The 25,482-nt window shown below is 35.3% G+C and overlaps 1 protein-coding gene and 1 pseudogene across 2 annotated transcripts in view; both read right to left on the bottom strand.

The window, feature by feature from the left end:
- Nucleotides 1-25,482, bottom strand: part of LOC145254726 (glycolipid beta-1,4-mannosyltransferase egh-like) — a 198,381-nt gene that overhangs the window by 56,521 nt on the left and 116,378 nt on the right. For both annotated transcript variants that reach the window (XM_080113466.1, XM_080113458.1), the window contains exon 3: nucleotides 17,965-18,024. The gene's annotated coding sequence lies outside the window, so the exon portion shown is untranslated. The remainder of the gene's footprint in view (nucleotides 1-17,964; nucleotides 18,025-25,482) is intronic.
- LOC145263768 (5S ribosomal RNA) lies at nucleotides 18,840-18,958 on the bottom strand (annotated as a pseudogene).

The following is a 25,482-nucleotide window of genomic DNA, read 5'->3' as shown; positions in this document are numbered from 1 at the left end:
AAAAAAAAAAAAAACAAGCCACACCCACAAATTCACAACTGAAAAAAGAAATGAGATTTTTCATACAAACAGAGGCATATTTAGCAATAAATAAAAAAAAAGGCTCTTATGATATGCTTCCGATTGCATCCACAACACTTCAGAGTTTAAAAAAAAAAAAAAAATTTTATTTTTTAAAATAGCTTTTTCAGACTCAAAACAAAAGCATGCTGTAAGAAATTCTGTAGAAATAAGCAAGCTTTTTATTGGACGGTTTCTTTGCCCATGGATTTATTTTAACCAATCAGATTGCATGTTGTAACTAATTGCCGAGAATGTTCTTGGCGCCAAATTCCCTTTTCAGATCAGAATCAAAAAAGATGTAGCATTGGAAACACGTGAATTCTCACTCGAATCGAGGCAGCAAAAATACTTGCTGCTTCGAGACGTTTCAAATGCCCAAACGTGGAGCAGAACATTATCATTGCAATTACCAATGCCCTTAAGTAGGGCGAATTTATATTTGCACGCTGGTGCTACAATTTAATGTCTGTATAGACGAATTTAAGTTGTACGGTTTGACCTGCCTTGTCTGCCATTTGGACTGATTCTACAAGGACTCCTCATGTATGCCCAGCTAGCATCAGCCATCGAGGAAGTCACCTCAACATCTCCAACCTGCACACTAAATTCTACCCAGCCTTTATCGTAGACGAACTATTATCCCCTTCGGGAATGTTACCAGCCCATAGTGGCAGATAGCTGAAGATGACGAATCTTTTGCAACTTGGACCTTTTTTACTTTAATAAAATTTACGTTGAAGTTTTAAGGTGAGCTTGTTATAATTTGGTTTTCTTCCATTTTGTCAAGGGTAAAAACCTTGGGAGAGAAATCTCATAATGCATCTGGATTCGATTTATACACTATTTAAAAATAGGTGAGGTTTACATTGAAAACTTCTGCTTTAAAAAAAAAAAAAAAAAAATCAATACACAATTAAGAAAAGCACATTTCCACATACCTTACCCTCTTATGTTACTATTTATTTTTCAACTCCCGTATACATGTATATATGCTTTTTTTTTTTTTAATTACATTTTCACTCCAAACAAGGCACAGTGCCACTTTGATATAGGGAGCTACTATCGGGGACATAAGTTGCAGGGATACTATGTAGGAAGTTGAGCAGCAAGATGTCTGTTCGCATTACACTTGAACTTACGCATGTCAGTACAGTACAGGAAGCAGAAAACCGGAAGGGAATTCCAAAGTCTAGCAGTTCTGGAGAAGAAACTATTAGAGTAGAAGGCTTTCTTACATCTAGGGATTTCTACTGTGTAGGGGTGGGATTTTGCTGCTTGTCTGGTTTGTCAGGGGTATTTATGTCGGGAGGGTACAAGGGCTTCTAGCTCAGAGCATCCACCATTAAAATACTTGTAAAATAGGCAGAGGGATGCAAAATTTTGTTGATGGGACAGAGGTTGAAGCTTGGATGACAGTTTAAGACCTATTAGGTTGGTGACTCTTGAACCCTGTCCAGGAGGGAGAGACTAGTAGCCCAAATATGACAATACTCCGTACATGGGAGAATGGTGGCCTTGAAGAGGTACAGGATACTTTCAGGTGTAAGTAACTTTCTAGCACAGTAGAGAGAGCCCACCTTCTTTGCAGCAGCCTTGGCAATGCTCTTAATGTATCTGTTCCAACTCATGTTCCCTGTGAACGTTAAGCCGAGGAGTTTGAAAGTAATTTCAGGTAATGTATCTTTAGCCATAGCTATTGGCGGTCGAGAAGGTTTCTTATAATTATTGAAGGAAGCAAGCTTAATCTTGAATGTGACCATTCATTTTTGTCCCATTCCACTACAGATTGGAGGTCTTCCTCTAGCGTTTCTGCCATTTCCTTAGATATGTGTTCATTTGTTTTTCTCATATGCCTGTTATAGAACGTGGTGTCAAATATACCTATCTCAGGGACAATTTTATCAGGGAGGTCATTTATGAATATTAGGAATAATAAAGGTTCAAGGATCGACCCCTGAGGTACACCCACATTTATATCATACTGTTTAGATGTACAACCATTGAGGACAACTTGGATTCTTTTATTTAAGACTAGCGGGAGTGTCCAGCATTGCCCGAGTGTTTGGAGGTGTGTATTCAGAAAAAAAAAAAAAAAAAGTTGTAGTAGGCTTCCTTTGGAAGAATCCAGTTCAATCTGCTCAGTGGGTTGCGGCTTTGAGGTAATCGACCTTTAGATTTCAGTAGGTCCTGTAAGAATCATAATACATGTAACATCCTAATCAAGTTTTAATAACTATATACAAGATTAGATATACCACATAATCACGTTGACACACTGGTTTCCATTAGATCACCAAAGTTAAGCAATGTTGAAGCTGGTCAGTAGTAAAATGGGTGACCCTTTTGGGAATACTAGGAACTGTACGTGCTCTCTGCTTATCTTGGCATTACTTCCAGTCGTCCCGGACTTCTCCTTGTCACTGGAATCAAGCAGTGCTGATTCAGCAGAGGTGGGGTTAACGATTGCGCAACACTTCTTCATGATTACAAGTGCAGGCATCCTTACGCACGGGAGGGGGGGCGGTATCTGTTGTTTTTTTTAAGACTGACGCCTTTAAAAAGATGAGGTCCTTCTCCTTGAGAAGATGGAGAGTTGAAGTCGATTTCTGAGGATGATTTTTTAAACTCACTACCGAATACTATCAGTAAAAAAAAAAAAACACACAAACAAACAAAACTCCTGCAACTTATCGACCACATTGACAAACATTAAGATTTAGAAAAGTTTGCCTTATTTGGAAAAAATCGATGGAAGCAAATACTATGGTAGACGAAGAACTTGCAAATGCTTAACACACCTGTGCCACAAGAAAAACCATCAGTAACAACAATTTCATTCATGCATTTCTGCTGATAAAAAAGGCTGGAAAATCAGGATTTCCGATCTCTGAAACAAGTTTGGCACTGAACCAACCAATCCTATTGAAACATTTAACTGAAAGTGGAATTTCAATCAGAATATAGTTTTCCATGGTGGCAATATTTGTGTGTATATGTGCACTATTATGTGTGTGTGTGTGTGTGTGTGTGTGTGGTAGTGTGCGTGTGTGAGTGGTAGTGTTGCACACTACTGCAATGTATAAAAAAGCATAATGAACATTTCAATGGTAAAACATAGTTGCATTGTCAGAGTTGCAACCAATAAATAGAATAAAAGAAACTCATGTGGGAATCTGCTATAAAAATTTTTTTTTAAAAGTGACAACTTATGAACTGCTTCTAGCTGCCTCCTGACTTACTATTTTGTCATTTAATCCTCCCATTCCATGAGCAACGTTTCTGACAAAGGGGAAAGAATTGCCTATTTTCTAGGTTGGAGTACATCCACATAATTGTTTTCTTGGCCTTTTAACTAAGAATAGTGTAGTATCTGTTCTGATGCTACATTCAGTTTATTCTGTTTGCAGTCAGTGAGGGAAAAGTCTTTTAAGACTGGCAATTTTCATTTTTGTTCTGTCCAGAGTGCCCTGTTTTGAGGAGCTAGATTTTCCCCACATTAAAAACCGACCTTGTGTTTAACTCTGCCCTCATGGAGGAGACAAATGAATCGTATACTAAACATCTAGGGGTCTAAAGGTTTGTCAAGTAGATAACCCATAACCCATTAGATCATGGGTTTCTTCAGTCTCTCTCTGATTTGGTGGATGGCATCATCCACTAAGTGTGGGAACATCCAAAGAAACAAGATCTACAGTTTTATAGTATAAACGTAGATATGTCTGCAATTAAAGAGCACATTAAAAGAGGTATAATCGGTAGAAAACTTTTTATTAATAAACATGCATGCTGCAAAGAGGGACTGTAGGACCCCTGTCCCAGCAGAAGTAGCAATAACCACAGCTACAGAGAAACAGTATATTCAGTGTTTACTTGGCCGAAATGTTTGGTGCTGATTGGATTGAAATACTCAATCTTGATTGGTTATCTATATCAGAGTTCAACCAATCAGAAACTTACCCCTTGGAGCCAGGCACCTGTTTATGTTAACTATATAAGTGAATGACCATGTGAATTCACAATCAGAAATCCAACAAGAAGGTCAACTTTGCCAAACAAACCGTTCAGAACACTAACACACATTTGGGCATACAAGCTAACGCCATTTTTAGCCTCCAGTATCATCGGCATGGGGGACTTAAATTCTAAAGATGGCAACATTTCTGCACATTGACCAACTAAATAAATTTATATCATTTTTAATGGCAAGTGCTCGTCTGAGCTCCAATCTGTGGTTCCCCACTTCCCAAACTTTCACAAAAAGGACTCGACTAGCTACAACCACTATCAACAATTTCTCCCACTCTCTATCTGTGCTTAAATTTAAATGCAGGTTCCATGAACAAAGCTTCTTTCCTAGAACTACCAATCTGTGGAACATTGTTCCGCTAGCCCGATTCCCTGCTAACTACAATATTGTAACTTTCAAGTCCAATGTAAATAATATATTTTTGAACCGTCCAATTAAATAATTAAATTTTACCCAAATTACACCATTAATGATTACTAAACTATTACCTTACATTTATTAACCTTTATTCTCGAGTGGACTTTGGGCCTTGATAAGTGGTGATTGCCCTGTAAAATAATATATAGAACACTTTGAATGTACTTGCTTCCAAATAATAAAGTTTACAAACTTGAACAATTGAACCTGTATATGTACGACCATAACATTTTTTTCGCTTTGACTTTTGGACTTTTAACATGGGATTTTCTTTGTGAAAACACAGAAACATGTAATAAATTTCTTAACCGTGTTTTTGGCGCTTCTACAGAATTGGGACAAAATTTTGTACTCGATAAATGGAGTTTTCAGATAAAAAGAATAATGGTTTCAACTGATTTTTTTGTCAATTCTAATAAGTTACAATGGTAGCTTCCAAATTATGCAGTCGAACTTACCCAAATATTACTGAATTGTTAAACAAAACAGCTTTAATCGTGTTAGGTGAAAATTTTTCTGCCATCTTGTTTGAATCAAAACGGACAATTACTTCCCTTTTGTGTTATGATTTTTTTTTTCTTTAATAAATAATTTTCTACCTTATCGATTTTTCATCATTTTTGGATATAATCATCTTACAAATGCAAGCAATACGTAGATACTATCGTTTTCATGTGAAATTCAGTATTACGATTTCCGAACTTGCGTCCCAATAGTGTAGAACCGCCACCGTTTTCTTTCGCTTGTTGAATGAGATGTGAAATAAAATTGATAAATTAGGTGTGAACAATCTTAGAAAAGTACATGTTTTTGTTTCAATATTTTTGGATTAGATCATGAATTTGGAAAAAGTAAAAATCAAAAGTATATTTTTTTTTTATTATTGGAATCCTTCGAAATGAGTAATTTGTGTATGTATTTATTTTACGAACTGTTATCCTCATCTTCATAGTTGTTCACCATGTTTCAGCCAACTCAACCTCTGGCCTTCTTCAAGTGATTAACTGCGACGGAATAAGAATGCTGAATCTTATAACTGTATCCCTAATAATTACTGCCTTCTATGGTTGTTGTTGTCTTTGGGGCTCGTGGAAGTGGATAGAGGTGTTGAATCTCTATAATTCCAGGTGAGCATTGTCTGAAGATAGCGGTTTCAATCCTACCCAAAAGCTGGTCAGAGAGTTGTCCAAAACGTTCTGAGATGACAACAATTATGAAAGGCAGTAATTTCTGAGGATTCAGTTATAGGATTCAGCATTTCTATCCCGTCTTGGATAATCATCTGAAGAAGGCCAGAGGATGAGTTGGCCAAAACGTAGTGAAACAACAACTATGAAAACGAGGATAACAGTCCGCAAATAAATGAATAAAAATATCACTTAACTTCTGATTTGTTAAACCGTTTAAGTTGTAATGCATCGTTAACATCCCATGATTATTATTTTTTCTAATTTCAATTTTATGGGTGAAAATGAGTTAAGTAGAAAATTCAAACTTGCATTAACAGCTTTTACGTTTTGTTTCGAATCATCAACCTGGTGGAATGGTGGCATGTACAAGAGGTTTATTTTAGATGTATTTTATTACGACTGGGAATGGAATCTGAAAACCAGATTTCAAATTACATTACATACTATTGGCGGTATTTATTTGCTGCCCCACTGAGCAAATTAGGCACAAGTCCATTTTTTAATGTGGAGAGATTGGGGAAAGGAGGACCAATGGAGCTGGATAGTGACAATTGGTATGAAGGGTTTCCCTTACATTGACCAATAACTGATTGCTACAAGAGCAACGCTCTTATATGTGGGGTTGCCCCCACATATGGTCTTTGATTGCAGCATCTGCCGGAACAGATACTACACTTTGGGATATTAAATTCTTTATTCAAGCTAAAATTACAATGTAAGTTTCAACTGAACAAAAAACTTAGGCACAAGACCAACTCAAAAGGGGGGGACGCGGGTCGTTGGTCATCCTTGTCATTCCAGAACTAAAAAAAAAAATTCATCTTAGCTAGTATCTTCTTTCACCATAATACCGCATTCACCCTTTCATACTACACATTGATCTTGGCCTGAAGGCCACAAAGGGCCAGGGAGGTGATTGGCATTCACTTATCATATCGTATGAATCTGAAGACTGTTGTTGGCATTGGTTCCCTCGATATTTTTCTAGGTTTTCCAGTCAGAATTCTTTCTAGAAAGATATCGGACACTTACTGGAAGGACCATGTGAAGGTTGCCAACATCTTAAGTGGAAGCGATTTTTGTGGAAAAAAAAAACTGGTTTCTAACTTGGGACACTCAGGTGATCAGTCAGTGTCGTTAACCACTTGACCATCGTCACCTTCCTGTATTCACTTATCATTAGCAATATTCTAATTAATTCCCTATTAGTTTTTCGGTTTTCTTATGGGATGATCATCTTTATTTAACTATTACGTGTAAGTATATTCATGCAGATATTTTACATGATTTATACTTGCATAATATTTGCGTAAAAAGGTTATAGTAAACACAAACCTCATATATATATATATATATATATATATATATTTATGTATGTGTATATATATTTGTTTCAAAATTTCGCCTACCAAACTCCTGTCAGTTTTTGGTAAACATGAAACCTAATATCTAGGGCATTCGAACCCATGCAAAAATTTATATTTGGGTTTTAGCTAGGGGAAAATCGGTGCACTGTGAAAATTAAAAAAAATAGAATTTGCCAGGTGAAGGTCAAACGATGGCATTACTAATATGCATGCGTAACGTAATAGCTATTGGTTCATGTTTTTATTTTTAGCCTTGCAGCAAAAATGTCTTCATAGCTCAGGCATTGACGTTAAAGGAAAAGTAAATTGTAAGCTAAACGTTTTGATTTCGATTCTTAGTGGTGGCACACGAGTCATTTATTTTTTTTAGCTTTTTAAAATCATTACTATATATAAGGCCCAATATAATAAATCATTGTGACACACGGGAATCACTGTTGACCCTGACTAGACCAATATTACCATTGCTTACCTGGAATTCTATGCAATTCAAAACTTCTGACTGGATTGATAATATTTTTTTTGCTTGAGATAAATACATTTAATATTCACAATTGGATAATTTTCTTTTCTCCACAATAGTTATTTCTTTTGCTATCCCTTTTTTATGTCATTTTCTATGGCAAGAATGGTTCGCCATTCAAGATGTGAAATATATTTATTGAATTTTATCTTTCGTTCATATCAAGTATATATTATCTTATATAAAAAATATAAGAAACAATGACAGTTCAAAGTAAAATATAATAGTTATTTCTTTTGTCATCCTTTTTGGATCATTTTTCTATGACAAGAATGGTTCTTTGCTTTATCATCTCTCAGAGAGGCTGTCTGGTGGTTTACCATGCTTCAGTAAAAAAAATTTTTTAAAATAGCGTTTTCATTAAACATACAGATTTAATGGCAATATTTTATTTTAGAAGTGTCCAAGTTAGAAGTTTGATCAGTTTATAAATTAGAGTTTGAATAGCATTTTCATTAGTCTTCAAAGTTCCAATCTAAAACAAGATTTTCTTTGGTCTCTAGCACATTTAGAGTCCCAATGCCCCCCCCCCACTTTTCTTTTTATTTTAGTTGTGGCCTATCAGAAAGGCTATTCTTTATCCCAAAATAAAATTAGTAAACAACAAAAAAGTGTGTGTGTGTGTGAGAGAGAGAGGGGGGGGGGCTGAACAATGTGTCCGAAAGGAAAGAATTGAGTTGTGGAACAGGATACACATTAGGGTAAAAGGAGAACATGTTTTAAAAGATGCTGGTACCATCGGAGGAGGAGCAGGATGATGAAGGTGTGACACATGTTCCTTGGGGAAGAGATGGGTGAGGAAGAAGCCACACCGGAAGTAGATTTAGAGTGAAAATAAATCAAATCCATTCTTTGTACCAAACCCAACTACCCCCTCTTAAAAAGAAGAGAGAGAGAGAGAAAAAAAAAGAAATGAAAAATTGTTCCATCCTTGCTTTAACCAAAATATAAGGTACAGTAAGTCATTTAGAAGGACAAGGTGGGTATGGCACAAGTCAATTTGAAGTTAACAAGGTCCTGGCAGAAAGTTTAGCCATAAAAGAGGGTAAGGATAAATTAATGGGCTAGAAAAAAATGTAAAGGAGGGGAATCTGTCACCTTCAGAAAAGAAAGAATTTAGCATAAAACAAAAATGTTCTGGTTTCATTTCTTTTTCTTTTTGCTAGGGATAAGGCATCCTACCATAAGCCATCCATCCATCTATTTCAGAAACTCCAAGAGATCTTTGTAAAATCTTTTTAAGATTTCAACGGTCTTTTTTAAGTGCAACTGTTTGTATTTCTTGCACTTGGTACATCAGGTAGTTTTTGAAATTTTTAATGAACCCAGTTGCTCCTAATGTTACTGGAATGATGAATATTATTCCAGTTTCTTTTCATGCCGTACATAAGAGCTTGGTATTTGATTATCTTTTCTTTTTCAACTCTGTTTAAGCCAGCATCATTATTAGTGCGTTCAATTTTAGAAATTAGGTTCTTTAATCAATATAGCAAAACTGCTTTGTTATCTTGATTAAACAAGGGATATTATCAGCGAAAAAGCAGGGCTCTACATTGCGAGTGAAACAGTCGCATTTGCAGATGGTTTTTCAAAGTGGTGACTAGAAATAATGAAACACTTGTATTTTGGCGATTGTATTTCTTTCACTGAAACTCTTGCAAAGCTCACTACTGAGAGAAAAATATCTTTTCAAATTTTTTTTGTTTTTCAAAATAAAACGAGCAAATTCAAATTATTTAAATAATAAAACGTTTAATAGAACACATCCTTTTTTTAACGAAGGCTGTTTAAAAAAACATCTGAAGAAACTTGAATGTTTATATTTTCAAATCTTAACATAAAATTCAGTGCATATTTAGAATTACACTTAAAAAAAAATACAAAAATATCTTTATGGTATAGATACTCGTCACGGAACGAAGATGTCGTATTCCAAAAATCAAGTGGGTTTGGCTAGTAACTTTTTTTTTTTTTATTTGGCTAAACGAAAATATATAGTTACCGAAAGTCAACTAACGATAAATTTGTCTGGAGCCCTGAAAAGTTCTGTAAGATTCTTTCTCTCTTACAAAGCTGATATTTAGAACAGCAGCATTTTATTTCCTAAATAAAACCAATTGATATTAGAGATAGAGTTGCTGAAAACTATGACTCGGTCAAAATAAAAAAGAAAAACTGACAAAAACCAATATACTTATGGATTTTATTTAATACAAAAAATTATTAATATTACTGTTTTTTTTTGTTTTGTTTTTCTTACATAGGCATCACCACTTATCAAGGCCAAGAGGCCACTCGAGGATAAGGGTTAAAGAGTGTACAGTAGTTAGCTGCATAATTAGTCACTCGAGGATAAGGGTTAAAGAGTGTACAGTAGTTAGCTGCATAGTTCTTATAACCGCCGCTAATACTTATGTGGCGCGACTAACTTCTGTTTGCCCGATACAATAACAAAAATAAAAAAGAAGAAAACAAACAAAAAAAACAAAAACAAAAACGAAACCTTCAACTCGTTCTCTGTAAACATGGGGTTTTAAGCTCAGGCAATTCTGATCGATGCCTTGGACATCTCAGCTCTGGTGTCGCAAATTATCTTCTGAGGGCAGCAGTTTGTAATTGTCCGAGCCGAGGGAATTAACAATTGAATCAGGTTTGATATTCGAACAGTTACAAACTGTAAACTTCATCCATAAGTAAAATGTATGGTTTCATATTTGTACGTTTTTCGCTATCTACACAATAAAATGATAATATTTGCAATCAAAATAAAGTAATCGTTAATTCCAAATCTCATCTTTTTTCTATTACGAGCGCGATGGGGTGGGGGCCGCGGGAATTCTATTAGAATTAGGGAACCGAATCAAACTATCTCCATTTCTCATAATATTTCTCAGAACTATTTGTTAATAAACGCCTTTATCTGTTACGCCACGTGATTTTGAGATTACATCAGTCGAAATGTTGTAAAGTAACAAACAAAATGAAAACATCTGAATTAATCCAAATAATACAACATATTCTTTATACAACATATTCTTCTATCTCATTTTCCGTATAACATATTTTTTCATATAACATTCTTCTATCTTTTTTTCGTATAACATTTTTTCATATAACATATTCTTTTTTTTTTTTTTACATAAACGTCACCACTTATCAAGGCCGATAGACCACTCAAGGATAAGGGTTAAAGAGTGTAGAGTAGTCAAAAGGACAATATAGTAATCGATAGTAATGGAAGTTCGGTAAATTTGTTAACTTAAGTGGAACGGCTCATTAGAAATTTGTTCACGTTGGACTTGAAGACAACCATAAAGCTGGAAAGCAGGAAAACGGAAGACAATTCCACAGGCGTGCAGTTCTAAGAAAGAAGCTTTGATCATGGAATCTATGTTTAGGTTTAGGTACAGATAAAGAGTGGGGAAAATTATTGATAATGTTTTCAGCTAGTCTAGTGTTTCTTATGAAAGTTTGGCGAGGGGGGACCATAGATTGAAGCTCAGTCGAACACTTTCCATGAAAACAACGATAAAGCAGAGACAAACTCGCAACATCTCTTCTGTGAGATAGAGGTTGCAGCGAACAGAAAAGGACATCTCCCACCAGGCCACGAAGTCTATTTTGAACCCTATCAAGGCAGGAACAGTCTTTTCTAGCAGCTCCTGCCCATATGTGGCAACAGTACTCCATCCTTGGACGTATCTGGCTCTTATATAGATAGAGAAGTGCATCAGCAGTGAGATATCTACTGGATCGATAGAAAGATCCGACCATTTTTCCAGCGGCCTTGGCAACAGATTTGATGTACATATTCCATTTAAGATCAGGAGTAAAGGTCAAGCCCAGAAGCCTGTCAAAACTTGAGGCCTCCCCAAGACGAGAGCCATTCATTTTAATTGATGCCAGATGGGGATCAGAACGTTGATGATGTAAAGATAGAAGCTTGGTTTTTCTATCTTTTTTTTCGTATAACATATTTTTTCATATAACATTCTTCTATCTTTTTTTTCGTATAACATATTTTTTCATATAACATTCTTCTATCTTTTTTTTTTCGTTTTTCTTTTTTTTTTTTTTTTTTTTTTTTTTAATCATAGCAAATCTTAGCTATATGGGCCCCAACACCAAAGTAGCTTCCTACCTAAGAATCAGCTTCAAAGGCATGCATTTAACCTTGTGAACATAAAAAAATTAAATACGATAACAATATTGCCAAATGCTAAATTAAAAATATCAGCTAATAAAAACAAGATGGTGATCATCTATTTATTAATATGTGTGTTGTTTTGTATGTAATGCTTACACCTTTTTTTCTTCAGAGTGACTTGTTTAATTGTTATGAGCTTACATTTCCTCTAATAAATAATTTTACTAAAACTTCCTCATAAGTTTTGGTTTCAATTATAGCTAATGAGAGTTAGTCATCTATTTTTTTTATAAATAATTTTATCAAGAATTGTAGAAAAGTTTTGGTTTCGATTATAGCTAATGAGAGTTAGTCATCTATTTTTTTTATAAATAATTTTATCAAGAATTGTAGAAAAGTTTTGGTTTCGATTATAGCTAATGAGAGTTAGTCATCTATTTTTTTTTATAAATAATTTTATCAAAAATTCTAGAAAAGTTTTGGTTTCGATTATAGCTAATGAGTTGGTCATCTATTTTTTTTTATAAATAATTTTATCAAGAATTCTAGAAAAGTTTTGGTTTCGATTATAGCTAATGAGAGTTAGTCATCTATTTTTTTTTATAAATAATTTTATCAAGAATTCTAGAAAAGTTTTGGTTTCGATTATAGCTAATGAGAGTTAGTCATCTATTTTTTTTATAAATAATTTTATCAAGAATTCTAGAAAAGTTTTGGTTTCGATTATAGCTAATGAGAGTTAGTCATCTATTTTTTTTATAAATAATTCTATCAAGAATTCTAGAAAAGTTTTGGTTTCGATTATAGCTAATGAGAGTTAGTCATCTATTTTTTTTATAAATAATTCTATCAAGAATTCTAGAAAAGTTTTGGTTTCGATTATAGCTAATGAGAGTTAGTCATCTATTTTTTTTATAAATAATTCTATCAAGAATTCTAGAAAAGTTTTGGTTTCGATTATAGCTAATGAGAGTTAGTCATCTATTTTTTTTATAAATAATTCTATCAAGAATTCTAGAAAAGTTTTGGTTTCGATTATAGCTAATGAGAGTTAGTCATCTATTTTTTTTATAAATAATTCTATCAAGAATTCTAGAAAAGTTTTGGTTTCGATTATAGCTAATGAGAGTTAGTCATCTATTTTTTTTTATAAATAATTTTATCAAGAATTCTAGAAAAGTTTTGGTTTCGATTATAGCTAATGAGAGTTAGTCATCTATTTTTTTTATAAATAATTTTATCAAGAATTCTAGAAAAGTTTTGGTTTCGATTATAGCTAATGAGAGTTAGTCATCTATTTTTTTTATAAATAATTCTATCAAGAATTCTAGAAAAGTTTTGGTTTCGATTATAGCTAATGAGAGTTAGTCATCTATTTTTTTTATAAATAATTCTATCAAGAATTCTAGAAAAGTTTTGGTTTCGATTATAGCTAATGAGAGTTAGTCATCTATTTTTTTTATAAATAATTCTATCAAGAATTCTAGAAAAGTTTTGGTTTCGATTATAGCTAATGGGAGTTAGTCATCTATTTTTTTTATAAATAATTCTATCAAGAATTCTAGAAAAGTTTTGGTTTCGATTATAGCTAATGAGAGTTAGTCATCTATTTTTTTTATAAATAATTCTATCAAGAATTGTAGAAAAGTTTTGGTTTCGATTATAGCTAATGAGAGTTAGTCATCTATTTTTTTTATAAATAATTCTATCAAGAATTCTAGAAAAGTTTTGGTTTCGATTATAGCTAATGAGAGTTAGTCATCTATTTTTTTTATAAATAATTCTATCAAGAATTCTAGAAAAGTTTTTAGCTAAAGAAACTATTTTTTTCTTCTTCATAAGTTTTCGTTTCGATTTAAGCTGATGCACCCAACAAGTCATATGTATATATTTTTTTATTTTTAAAATCAAAACTTTATAATATATAAGAATCAATAGAAAATTGACTATAATAATATATACAAAATCTACATAAATCAAAATATATTTAAGTGTATCTTATGATCGGGCTATGCCAGGTATCCCTGCTAGCTTAGATAAATACTTTTGTAGTTTCAACAAAAGCTACAATGATATCAAGTTTAGCTGTTCACAGGAAGAAAATAGTTTCTTCCTGCAACAAAATCACACCCCTTCACTGCGGTTCCTAAATGCCAGAAAGGTTTCTACTCTAATGAAAGCTTTCTAGCATTGAGGAATCTCAGTGAAGGAGTGTGAGTTTGTTGCTAAGCAGGTTTGTCGGAGATATTTACGTCAAGGTGGGCACAAGTGTTATGAGTTCAGAGCAAATGCCATTTAAATACTTGTAAAACAGGCACAGGGATGCAACATTGTGGCGATGGGACAGGGGTTGGAGCTTAGTTGACAAAGCGGGACCTATTACATTGGAGACTTTTTTTTAAACCTGATCCGAGAGGGAGAGACTGGTGGTAGATGCACCAGCCCAGATGTGGCAACAATACTCCATGCATCAGCGAATGGTGGCCTTGTAAAGGTACAGGATACTCTCAGGTGTGAATAGTTTTCTAGCACGATAGAGGGAACCCACCTTCCTTGCAGCAGCTCTCGTAATGTCAATGTATTTGTTCAGGTTCATATTTCCTGTGGATGTTAAGTTGAGGAGTTTGAAGGAAGAATTTTCAGGTAGGGAGTTATTTGTCAGGAGTATCGGTGGTTGGAAAGGTTTCTTGTAATTGTTAAAGGAGAGCAGGTTAGTTTTACTAACATTAAATGTTACCATTCGTCGTCTTAAATTATCAATAAAAACAAGCCGAGCATGCAGGGTCCCCTTCCACAAGTGAGAAATTTACTTTCACCAGGACTAATATTGGTTAATATTTGTGCAAAAATTCAAGGAGTGGTTATTGAGAAAAGTGCGAATGTATGAATGATTTGGGGGCAATTTTATTCCAGTAATAGCCCCCCCCCCCGGAGGGGGGCAACTAATGTTATCCCGGAAAATTCGTTCTGGCAAAAATTTATTTCCACCATGACTAGCGTTTGTGCAAAATTTTATAAAAATCCAAGGCCTGGTTATTGAGAAAAGTGTGAACAAACGAACAAACAAATGGTACTTTGATAATCGTCTCATCAGTAGGTGTTATTCTAAACAGGGTTTACAAACTCATCGCACCTTAAACCCCCAACTTTTTATTTATGGGGTTATTTCAAAGTTAATATCTATAAAACAATCCTCAGACTATTTCTTCAATGAAGAAGGTCATCATGGATCAAATCAGTAGCATCAATAAAGGAATGTTACTTATTCAGGTGTGCTTATTGAACAGTAATGAAACAAAGACTGTTGGATATCCGTGCCTGAAACTTAGTGTCCCAAGTCATACAGACTAAAGTTTACTTGTACTAAATATGGTCGAAATTTTAACAATTCCATCAGTGTTCCTTTGAGGCTTTCACTCTGTAATATATTTTCTTTATCACAGAAGAATCAATGGATTTTTTTTTTTTTTTACATAGTCACCACTTATCAAGGCCCAGAAGCCACTCGAGGATAAGTGTTATTGTGTGTGTGTGTGTGTGTGTACAGTAATCAATGAGATAGTGTTGTAGTATTCGTTAGTACTGGAGATTTGATAAATTATCATTACTTAAGAGGGCAATTCATCAGGATTTGTTTATGCTGGACTTGAAGACATCCAAGTTGAAGTCAGGTGGGAAACAGGCAAACGGTAGAGAGTTCCACAGGCGTGCAGTTCTAAGAAAGAAGCTTTGTTCATGGAATCTACATTTTGATTTAAATTAGGGTCTTCTCTGGAGATATCCCTGCCACAAGGGAAGCCATCTTTAATGTAGGCCCATATTCCATGCCCATGGCGATCTTGGGGGGTCAGATTTAAATGTTAAGTTAGAATATCCTTTAATTATGAACTCATCTAGGGAAATGGTCAGCCCTATTAAAGTTTCACTTAGAAAGAATATGTTCAGTTTTGCCTCCTGTAATTGGGTTTCAACCTCTGGAAGGTTGGAACATAGACCCCTGATGTTGGAGGAGATATAGTAGTAGAGGTTTACGTTGGAGGATGGGGATCTAGGTTTATTCGTGTGTTTTTTTTTTTTGTTTTTTTTTTTGAGATATTTCATATTGAGGTTTTGGGATTTGTGGAACAGGTCAGCATACTTGGTTAGAGCAGGACAGAGAGGGAAAGTAAGAGAGAAAGAGAGGAATTTTTTTTTTTTTTTTTGCACATAAGGTAAAGCCATAACAATTACCTACTAGTATGGCATCAAAAGGCCCCACCAGAGACTACTGCATCTCTAGCAGCGATGGATCTCTCTCTCTCTCTCTCTCTCTCTCTCTCTCTCTCTCTCTCTCTCTCTCTCTCTCTCTCTCTCTCTCTGGAGATGCTAAACTAATATAGTGTTTGTTAGATGCGTTAATTTTAATATCCTAAAAACATAATGTTGTGTAATAAAGTGTGAGGCCAACACTTAAATTTAGAAATCACCCCTACACCTTCCTATCTTTTCCCAAGAAATGTAGGTGATATCAAAAATTCTATGAGGCGGGTTTTAAAAGTAAAAGAAAATACTATGTATGGATCAGTGCATACTGAGGGAGAGCTGACAAGAGACAATGTGTGAAGGGTTAATGACACTTGATGTCCTGAGTGCATACCACTCCTTTCTACTGTCAATGACATTTTTACTACACACGTTAATAACTCTTCCTGCTCACTGTTTTCCTTCTACCTACGACCTAGGTATTTTCAAGACTAAGGTCAATAGATATCTTCTGTCTTTACAATCAACTTTTGTTAGCTCCTTATATAAAATGGCTTCATGCCTTGTCTCTAGAGATTTCCACAAAAAAAAAAAAATTTTAAAACATACTTTAGTTCTGGCATTCAGTTATTTAAAAGAGAAATAGTTTCAATTGTAATAATTAACTGTAATTCGTAATTGAAAAGGTTACCCATCTTTCACTTAGATTTTTCTCTCTTCTTCTCTCACGTTTGATTAACGCACTATAATATTTCTACAAGCATTAAGAGAATTAATTGCTTTTTTCAGCATTTCCATTTAATTTAAATGGTATATGTACACACCACAAACACAGATGGCAAAAGGTCTATTCACATCCATTTTATTCTTATTCAAACACGGTAGTGTTTGAATATATGGTTGTGGTAGTTTTCAAAATTGACTGACCGATTAACGCGCATATTTTTCTTTAAAATGAAAGACAGATTTGTTATACTTTTCTTCTGTCATGTGAAGTATAGAATGATAAAATTGTTGCACTAGAAGAGACGACATGATTCCATTTTCGTTTGATGAAAACCGGCTTTTTTTTTTTTGTTGTTGCAATTTTTTGTTGTGTACAAATCCAAAGAGTGATAGGAGTATTCTATCATGTCTGAAAGTGACACAATTTGAACGAACGAGATTGGAAATACACTGCTCTACAACTTATGCTCTCTACCAACCCAAGTTATGACAACAGGACCATTGCCAGCTCCCTCAAAATGCAAATCTGGACCGTTCAACACTTGAAGGCACAGCTCAACAAAGTTTCCGGTCACAGTTATTGTCTTTGTTGTGGTTTCAAGTGAGGGCCATATCATGCCACCTCACATATTCAAAGTCAGGTTGAAAGTCAACACCATAGTGTACCTGGATGCGCAAAAGAGTGTGGTTATCCACTGGCAGATCCTGGGTGTAGCAGCAGGACTTGGTGCCGGCCAAGTCCAAAGAGATGCAGACTTGGCTCCAGAAAAAGTTTGTACTCTTCTCTCACTGGTCCTTCTCCTTCCATTACCTGAACCTACTGGATTATTTTGTTTGGTCATATGTCGAGAACATCACCAACATGACCTCCCAAAACACCAAAGCCAGCCTGATCGTCACCATTCACCGAGTATTCACTGAGCTTCTGCTGGTGCTTGTGGAAAAGGTATGCTCCCAGTTTCTGACCCGTATCGAGGCTGTGATAGATGTCAGCTCTACTACAGAATCAAGTTACCTGAATTGATTTTTTCAATGAAAGTTTTAAAATAAAGCTGTAGTGTGGTTTTCTTTAGGACGACAAATTAATCGTTCCACCCTGTAGCGTGCTTTAAACTAAGAAAGCCGGTATTTTCCTTTACATTTTATACCAAACAAATCTACATTACATTTTTGTAAATACATTTTTACTGATTTTTATAAATTTTGCTGATTAGCTTTGAAGAGAAATTAAAAGCAAAAAGTTACATTCTTTTCAAACTTACCATTATGATATGTTTATCACCAACAAATGTTTCTCCAAAAAATAAAAAAATATTCAGCACCTGAAAAAAATAAAATAAAAATGAATTTTTTTTTTTTTTTTTAGATCTTAATATCAGATAACAATAAATTAAAGATATGAGAGAATAGAAAAATAACATTCGAGAACCACTCAGTTATGTAGATGAACGCTGGAGTAAAACATTTGGCTCCATAAATATGCATATGATATATGCAATGGAGTTCACCTAGACGTAGCAAACAGAGACACTTGATGCAAGCCAAGTTAGAGTCACATGCTAGTAAAAAAAAAAAAAAAAAAAAAAAAAAAGGCTGGAAAAACCGAAACTGAGGCAAACAGGATGTGGGGAACGAGACAAGCTAAACTGCAGCAAACGGAAGTCGGTGCTAAACCAAACAAAGTGCAACAAAATAGAATACAGGCAGTGGTGGTCATCCAATTAGTCCTCTGTATAGTGTTTTTATGAAATGATGCTCTTTTTAACAATTTTCCTCAAAGGATAGTATATGCTCCTAGCAAATAGTTTAAAGATTCTGAGAGAAATTTAATGCTAGCAAACGGGAGTGAGTGAGGACTTAGCCATGCTAAATGGCGGCAAACTCTCACAGAATGAAAAAGCACAATATATACCGAGTGGGGACTTAGCCATGGAAAACGCCAGCAAACAGAAGAGAGTATAGACCTGTGTGTGCAGTTAGCACCAACCCTATTCAGGGTTTAACCGGCTTCATCCGAAGGAGGAAGTTTCATGGGAGTACGAAATTCACAACCGGTCCCCAGTCGCATGTGTATCCCCATTAGGGGAGATGATGTTAGGTTTTTGCAACTTTTTGCAGGGAGGTGTGGACGTCCTCCTACATACAGCATGTGGACTTCCCAAATTGGTCACCCATTTTAGTAATGACCAGGCTCAACATTGCTTAACTTCGGTGATCTGATGGGAACCGGTGTATCAACGTGATTATGCCGTATACAGAGAGTATAGACCTAGCCATATTAAAAGATAGCAAATATTTGTGGGCAACTAGTAAACGGATGATTTAGTTAGGGAAACTATTTGTGATAAACCCTAGTAAATAAATGTTAAACTCTCGTTAGCGTCAAGTGCATGCAAGACAAACGAGTAGAAGAATTGTAGTCAAGGAACTATAAAAAAAAAATAAATAAATAAAATAAACAAATGGATCAAATGGAGTTCCTACTTTCAAATTTATTTTGTCACTAATGTTATCTTAAAGCAAATAATACTCGCTCTCACCTTACTCCCACATACACAAAAAAAAACTTCATATGATGATAGTTACATTTAGATCAGAATGTTAAATCCGGATATAGTGAATTCAGCCAAGGAAAGATCGATCAAAGATACATTATATTATTCAGCTTCAGCATCACACTTCCATAAATTCTATATTTATGTTTTTACAATTAAGTATTAAAAGAACTGAAGATTCGTCACCTACAATTAGAAAATATTATTAATCAATTATAATTAACATATATTCATTAATGTAGAATGCAAGAGCGTTAAGTACTTTTTTTGCACCGTTTTCACTGGTTACGACAAAATTCGGATGGAATCTTCATAAAATTGTTTTCAGAAAAATAATTTTTAAATTAGCATGCCTATGGGGGGGAAAAGACAGACTAACACTGATAGGAAATCATTGAAGGTCTGTAGAACACACTACCACAAGGGTTTTTTAGCTCTCTCCCACTGCAAGAACTTAGACACCAGGGTCGGAATGTGGGATTGAGAAGTCAGCCCCCCCCCCCACTCACCCACACATGGGGAGGGGCCCTCTGATCTGCAAGAAGTGCCTGGGTAGCCCCGTCATCATTCCCCGGTAAGGGCGCCTCAGGCGATTAGCAATAAACTTCTCAAAGAGAAAAGGCAAAGCCTGGAAGGGTGGACTTCCTAGAAATGCACAAAACTAAACCGACCACAAAAACAAAAGGAACCAGATCATCACAGGAATGCTCTAATTTCTTGACTTTGGCGGCTGAGGATAAAAATCCCTAGCAAACCCACAAGATTGCTTTTAAAAACACGAAAAACTCACTTTAAAAATGAAAGAAAAATATATAGATGTCTATACATGTGCATGTGTCTCTATAAAAACAAAGTTTAAGAATACATGCAAAACTTCAAATGTATTTATATGTACGGCACAACCATGTTGACATGCGGGTTCTCACCAGATCACTGAAGTTAAGCAACGTTGAGCCTGGCCAGTACCAGATAGGTGACCATTTGGGAAGGTGCGGCGCTGTATGTTACCGTGAGGTAAAATACCAGGCTGGGAAACTCGTGCAATCTATCATTCTCTCGAAGGTAGATGGGCCTCTCTTAAGCCATGATAGGCAACCTATCTAGTGATGGCATCACAAAAAAAAGTACCCTTGATAGCTCTGGCAAAGCATCAAGTATTTAGCTACAGACAAAATTTGAATTACACTACAAACTCGTGTAGTGAGTTCAATCTCGGTTGTGGCAGCATGTTATGTTATATGTAAAATTCATATGTAAAAGTTTTGGGGGGAAAATAATGGAAATAGTCTGGAATCTATATATGCTCTCCCCTCCAAGGGAAATGCTGGGTGTATCTTGAGAGAGCTAAAGACTATAAATTTAGAGGAATTAATGTAAAAACAGTAAAAACAAAAAGTAATATGGTGTTATGGGCAGAAGGACATTGGATTCCTTATTCAGCCACTAGTAATGCTGGACCTTGCTGATAGTACACATATATTCTCTTAGATCCACTGATGCATCTAAATGCCATCATATAGTATAGACAGTAACAGTTTGACAAATCTTACCTACATTGCCTGAAGGCATTTTTCAGTTAACAGGCCTTCTTTATCTCGGTGGCCGTGGTTATAGGCAGGACATTGGATTTCTTATTCAGTCACTAGTAATGCTGGACCTGAGAGTACACACATTCTCTTAGATCCACGGACACATCTAATAGATTACTTAGCTTTAAATCTTCCTTGCTGATTTCATTAAAAAGTTCAGTAATGAAAATCACCCAGTGTGACACACCTACAGACTAAAGCCTTTCATTGAAGTTTATTTTGGTTCTATTATGGATTGGGATAAGAAATAGCTTGTTTCATTTAATCCTGCTAAAACTCAGCTATTATCTTTCAATCGTAAGTGTGCCCCTTTTCTTCCTGAGATTCTTATGGATGGCTCTGCTCTCGATGAGAAATCCACTCTAAAACTTCTTGGTATTTCTTTCTCATTAAATCTTTCTGGGAATACATATATCAAATCCATTGCTCTTTCGGATTCTTGTAAAAATCGGTTCTCTCTATCGCTTTAAACATTTTCTCACACTTGGGACTATTCTCTATCTCTACAAATCCACTATCAGATCATGTATGGAGTATCGTTGTCATACTTGGGCTGATGAAAATGTGTCCCATTTGAAGGTTTTTGATAAATTGTAGAAACGTATCTGTAATTTGATTAGCCCTACACTTCTTCACTGCAACCTCTCTCTTACAGACATAATGTTGCTAATCTCAGTCTTTTTACAAATACTATTATCGTATGTGTTTCTCAGAATTGTTTGATCTATTCCCTGCTTCCTTTGTTCCAGCTCGTTTGACCTGTTGGTCTGGAGATTTCCATCAATTCAGTTTTAATACCTCATTGTAATACAGCTTCCTATTGCAGTAGATTCTTTTCAAGAACTACAATCTTGTGGAACGCTCTTCCTGCTCACTGTTTTCCTTCTACTTACAGCATTGTCTTTTCAAGACTAATAGGCATCTCTTGTCTTTGCAATAATCAGCTTTCATTCTTGTTAATTCTTTACATCAAGTGGTTTCATGCCTTGTCTCAAGCGATTTCCATAAAAAAAAAAAAAAAAAAATGCATTTAATATTATCATGGAATTAGGCTTGGTCAAAAGCAATGTTTGCCAATGGTGTCTGGGCAAACAAGCCTATCAAATGTCCAGACAGCTATCTATATATATTAAAGGCAGAATGTGTGTGATCATTTGATGTATGTTTCGCAAAGGCTTTTTTCGACGCAATTCTCGAGCGGCTTACTAGATCTTAAAACCCCCGCTAGTCTACATATAAAGTAAATGTGTGTATACAAGGCGGAACGATAAAGTTTATCGCCCTAAAGAAAATAGCATTACAGCTTTATTTTAAAACTTTTATTGAAAAAATCAATTCAGGTAACTTGATTGTGTAGTAGAGTTGGCATGTACTTAATGTAGCCGCCTTGATAAAGGTCGGAGACTGGGAGCATACCTTTTCCAGAAGCACCAGCAGGAGCTCCGCGAATATTCGGTAGATGGTGGCGATCAGGCTGGCTTTGGTGGTGTGGGAGGTTATGTTGATGATGTTCTCAGCGTATGACCAAACGAAGTAGTTCAGTGGGCTCAGGTCGGGGAGGAGAGAGGCCAGTGAGAGAAGATTACAAAGTTGTAACACTCCTTCTGAAGCCTGGATTTCTTTGGATTTTTGAACTGGCACAGAGTCTTGCTGCTACACTCAGGATCTGCGGTCACCTGATTACACCACACTCTTCAGCTCATCCAGGTGCACTTTTGTGTCCTTACAAGCCAACTTTGAAGAGGTGGCATAATGTGGCCCTCACTTGAAAACACACCAAAGACCATAATCTGGCTGGAAACTTTATTGAGCTGTCTCCTCAAACATTGAACAGTCCAGATTTGCATTTTGAGGGTGCTGGCAATGGTCCTGTTTTCATAATTTGGATTGGTAGAGAGCACGAGTTGTACAGCAACACATCTCCAATCTCGTTCTTTGAACACAGTGTCACTTTCAGACATGATAGAAGGCTTCTATCGCTTTTGAGATTTGTACACAACTGGCTAACTAGTAGATGGCCAGCAACAAAAAAAGAAAACCAGTTTTCAGCAAACAGAAATGGAATCGTCTTTTCTAGAGCGACAATTTTATCGTTCCACCCTGTATTTGTTAGTTCACAAAATTATTCTAAAAAAGAGTCTTAAAAATTAATATGGCATTGATTGGAATTAAGTTGGTATGGGTAAAGTGTTTGTCAAGGTATAGTACGCGTTTAAATTTTTGAGATGAGGATTGATAATTCATATTAGGATTAGTTGGACTACTGTTCTCATCTTGAGTATTATTTTTACAAAGTTTCTGCTGATGTAACGTCTAAATTTCTTGAGGTGTATCTTGTCAAACTCGGGAATTTGCACAGAATTACTTAGAAATTCTACCTGGTCATGACTGATGAGACAAGAGCAATCTACCCCCCGTGGATTGAATTAAGAATTCTGTTCCAAATTTTGTACAGATTCCAGAGTCTGACAAGATATACATGAAGAAGGTCGGAGGTTACATCGACGAAAACTTGTGAAAATAACTCGAGACGTTACTTCAACTGATATTTTACTATCTTATCAGGCATGAAGATCAATTGAAGTCATGTATTGAGTTATTTTTTTACAAGTTTTGGTCGATGTAACCCCTGAAACTTTTTGTATAGGCATTTAAAATTATCATAGATTCTTGAAAATTCAGTATGTTATTGCTATATACCTTATGAGATGACTGACAAATTTTTATGATTTCAGGTTCAAATGAACAGCTATAGCAGGAATTGAAATACACTCTTCTAAAGCCCGATTGTCACAGTTGGTGAATTTCAAAAATGCAATCTGGACGTTAGAATAACTTAGGATAACGATATGCAATAAAATTCTGTTTTAAGGTTGAAAAAAATGCCACCGAAATGTATGGAATGCTTCAGACTGCTTTTGGACAACATTGCATGAATCGAGCATTAGGTTTTGAATGGCATAAGAGATCAAGGAAGGCTTGGAGTCTGAAGGATGATGAGATGTGGAAGGAGTAAGGAAGTCAGAACACTAGAGTTGATCGGCCAAATAAAGAATTTTATGGATAAGGACCGTCGTATGTCTACAAAGACAAATACATTTTGATGTCAGTGTGGGAACTGTATACACAATTATTGGCAAGGAACTGAAGATGTGGAAGATTCTTGCAAATGCACCAGTCGACAACTCGATTTTTGTCACAGACTATTTGACCAAGATGTGCATCAAGAAAGTTCCTCACCCTTCCCATAATCCAGATCTTGCTCCCTGTGACTTTTGGTTATTCCCTAAGCTCAAAGAAAACCTTAGAGGCTGATGTTGAGTTGAGGAGATGAAATGCAGTGACGAGAGTCATTAACACATTAACTCAAGAGGACTTACTTCCTTACTCCTCCCACATCTCATCATCCCTCAAACTCCTAGCCTTCCTTGAATCTCATGTCATTCAAAAACTGATGCGCAATTCATACAAGATGGTCCAAAAGCAGTCTGAAGCATTCCATACGTTTCTGTAGCATTTTTTCCAAGTTTAAAACAGAATTTGCCGCAGAATAAATTATTGGTGTGCCGCAAAGAAGTTATAGGTGAAAAATAGCTTTTATATCGATCAAAGTTGTTTGTGTTAATACTCACGCATTATTATTTACATATTAATGATGTTAACATAATTATTATTTACATAATAATGATGTTAACATAATTATTATTTACATATTAATGATGTTAACATAAAAGACCTAAAACGCATAATAAATCGTTTGTTTAAATCGTTAGATACTTGAAACCTAACAATGTTTAACATTCATAAGATTTATAAACTTTGGTAAGCGTTCTGATACTTTATAGCATCTATTTTTGTGTGTTCATTATTTGCAGACTTTTATCTCGTATTCATAGTTGTTATTGTTTCACCACGTTTCGACCAACTCATCCTCTGACCTTATTCAGGTGGTTAAACGCGACGCTGTTGAGTCTTGTAACTGTATCCTCAGTAATTACTGCCTTCAAGAGTTGTTGTCGTATCACGTTTTTGCCAACTAATCCTCTGGCCTGCTTTGGGTAGGTTGGTTGGTTGTTTTTGTTTTACGGCATATCAACTCTTTCGGGTTATTTAATGCCAAATTCAGTGATTTTAAGAAAAAAATTTTAATAGAATATATTTGTTGTTTTGAAGTCGGTTTCTATTTAACCCGTAGTTGGGACCCTAACAGGTACTACCACTCCGGGTCAGAGTGGACCTGGGAGCAATGGTAATTAACGGGTGGTCCCACACTCTCCAAAGCCCAAAAGCCGGGGCCTCACCACTTGATATAGTTTAAGGTCATATCCAGGACAGCTTTGGGTAGGACTGAAACCACTATTTTCACACACACTGGAACCGTGGAACTATGGAAGGCAGTAATTACTACAGATGCAGTTAGAAGACTCAGCATTCCTATCCTGTCACGGTTAACCACCTGAAGGCGAGAGGATGAGTTGGCCGAAATAACTATGAAGATGAGGATAACAGTCGGCAAATATTGAATATATAAATTATGAAGCCTCATCTCAAAAGGATTAAAAAATATATATATATATAAAATACCATCTATTTTGTTTACAATATTAGATTCTTTGTATATATTTCTTATCAAATA

The sequence above is a fragment of the Euprymna scolopes genome, chromosome 3 (genome assembly GCF_053919585.1).
Source record: "Euprymna scolopes isolate OS-2025 chromosome 3, ASM5391958v1, whole genome shotgun sequence".
Classification (NCBI taxonomy): domain Eukaryota; kingdom Metazoa; phylum Mollusca; class Cephalopoda; order Sepiida; family Sepiolidae; genus Euprymna; species Euprymna scolopes.
This window is presented reverse-complemented; position numbering and strand designations above follow the sequence as displayed.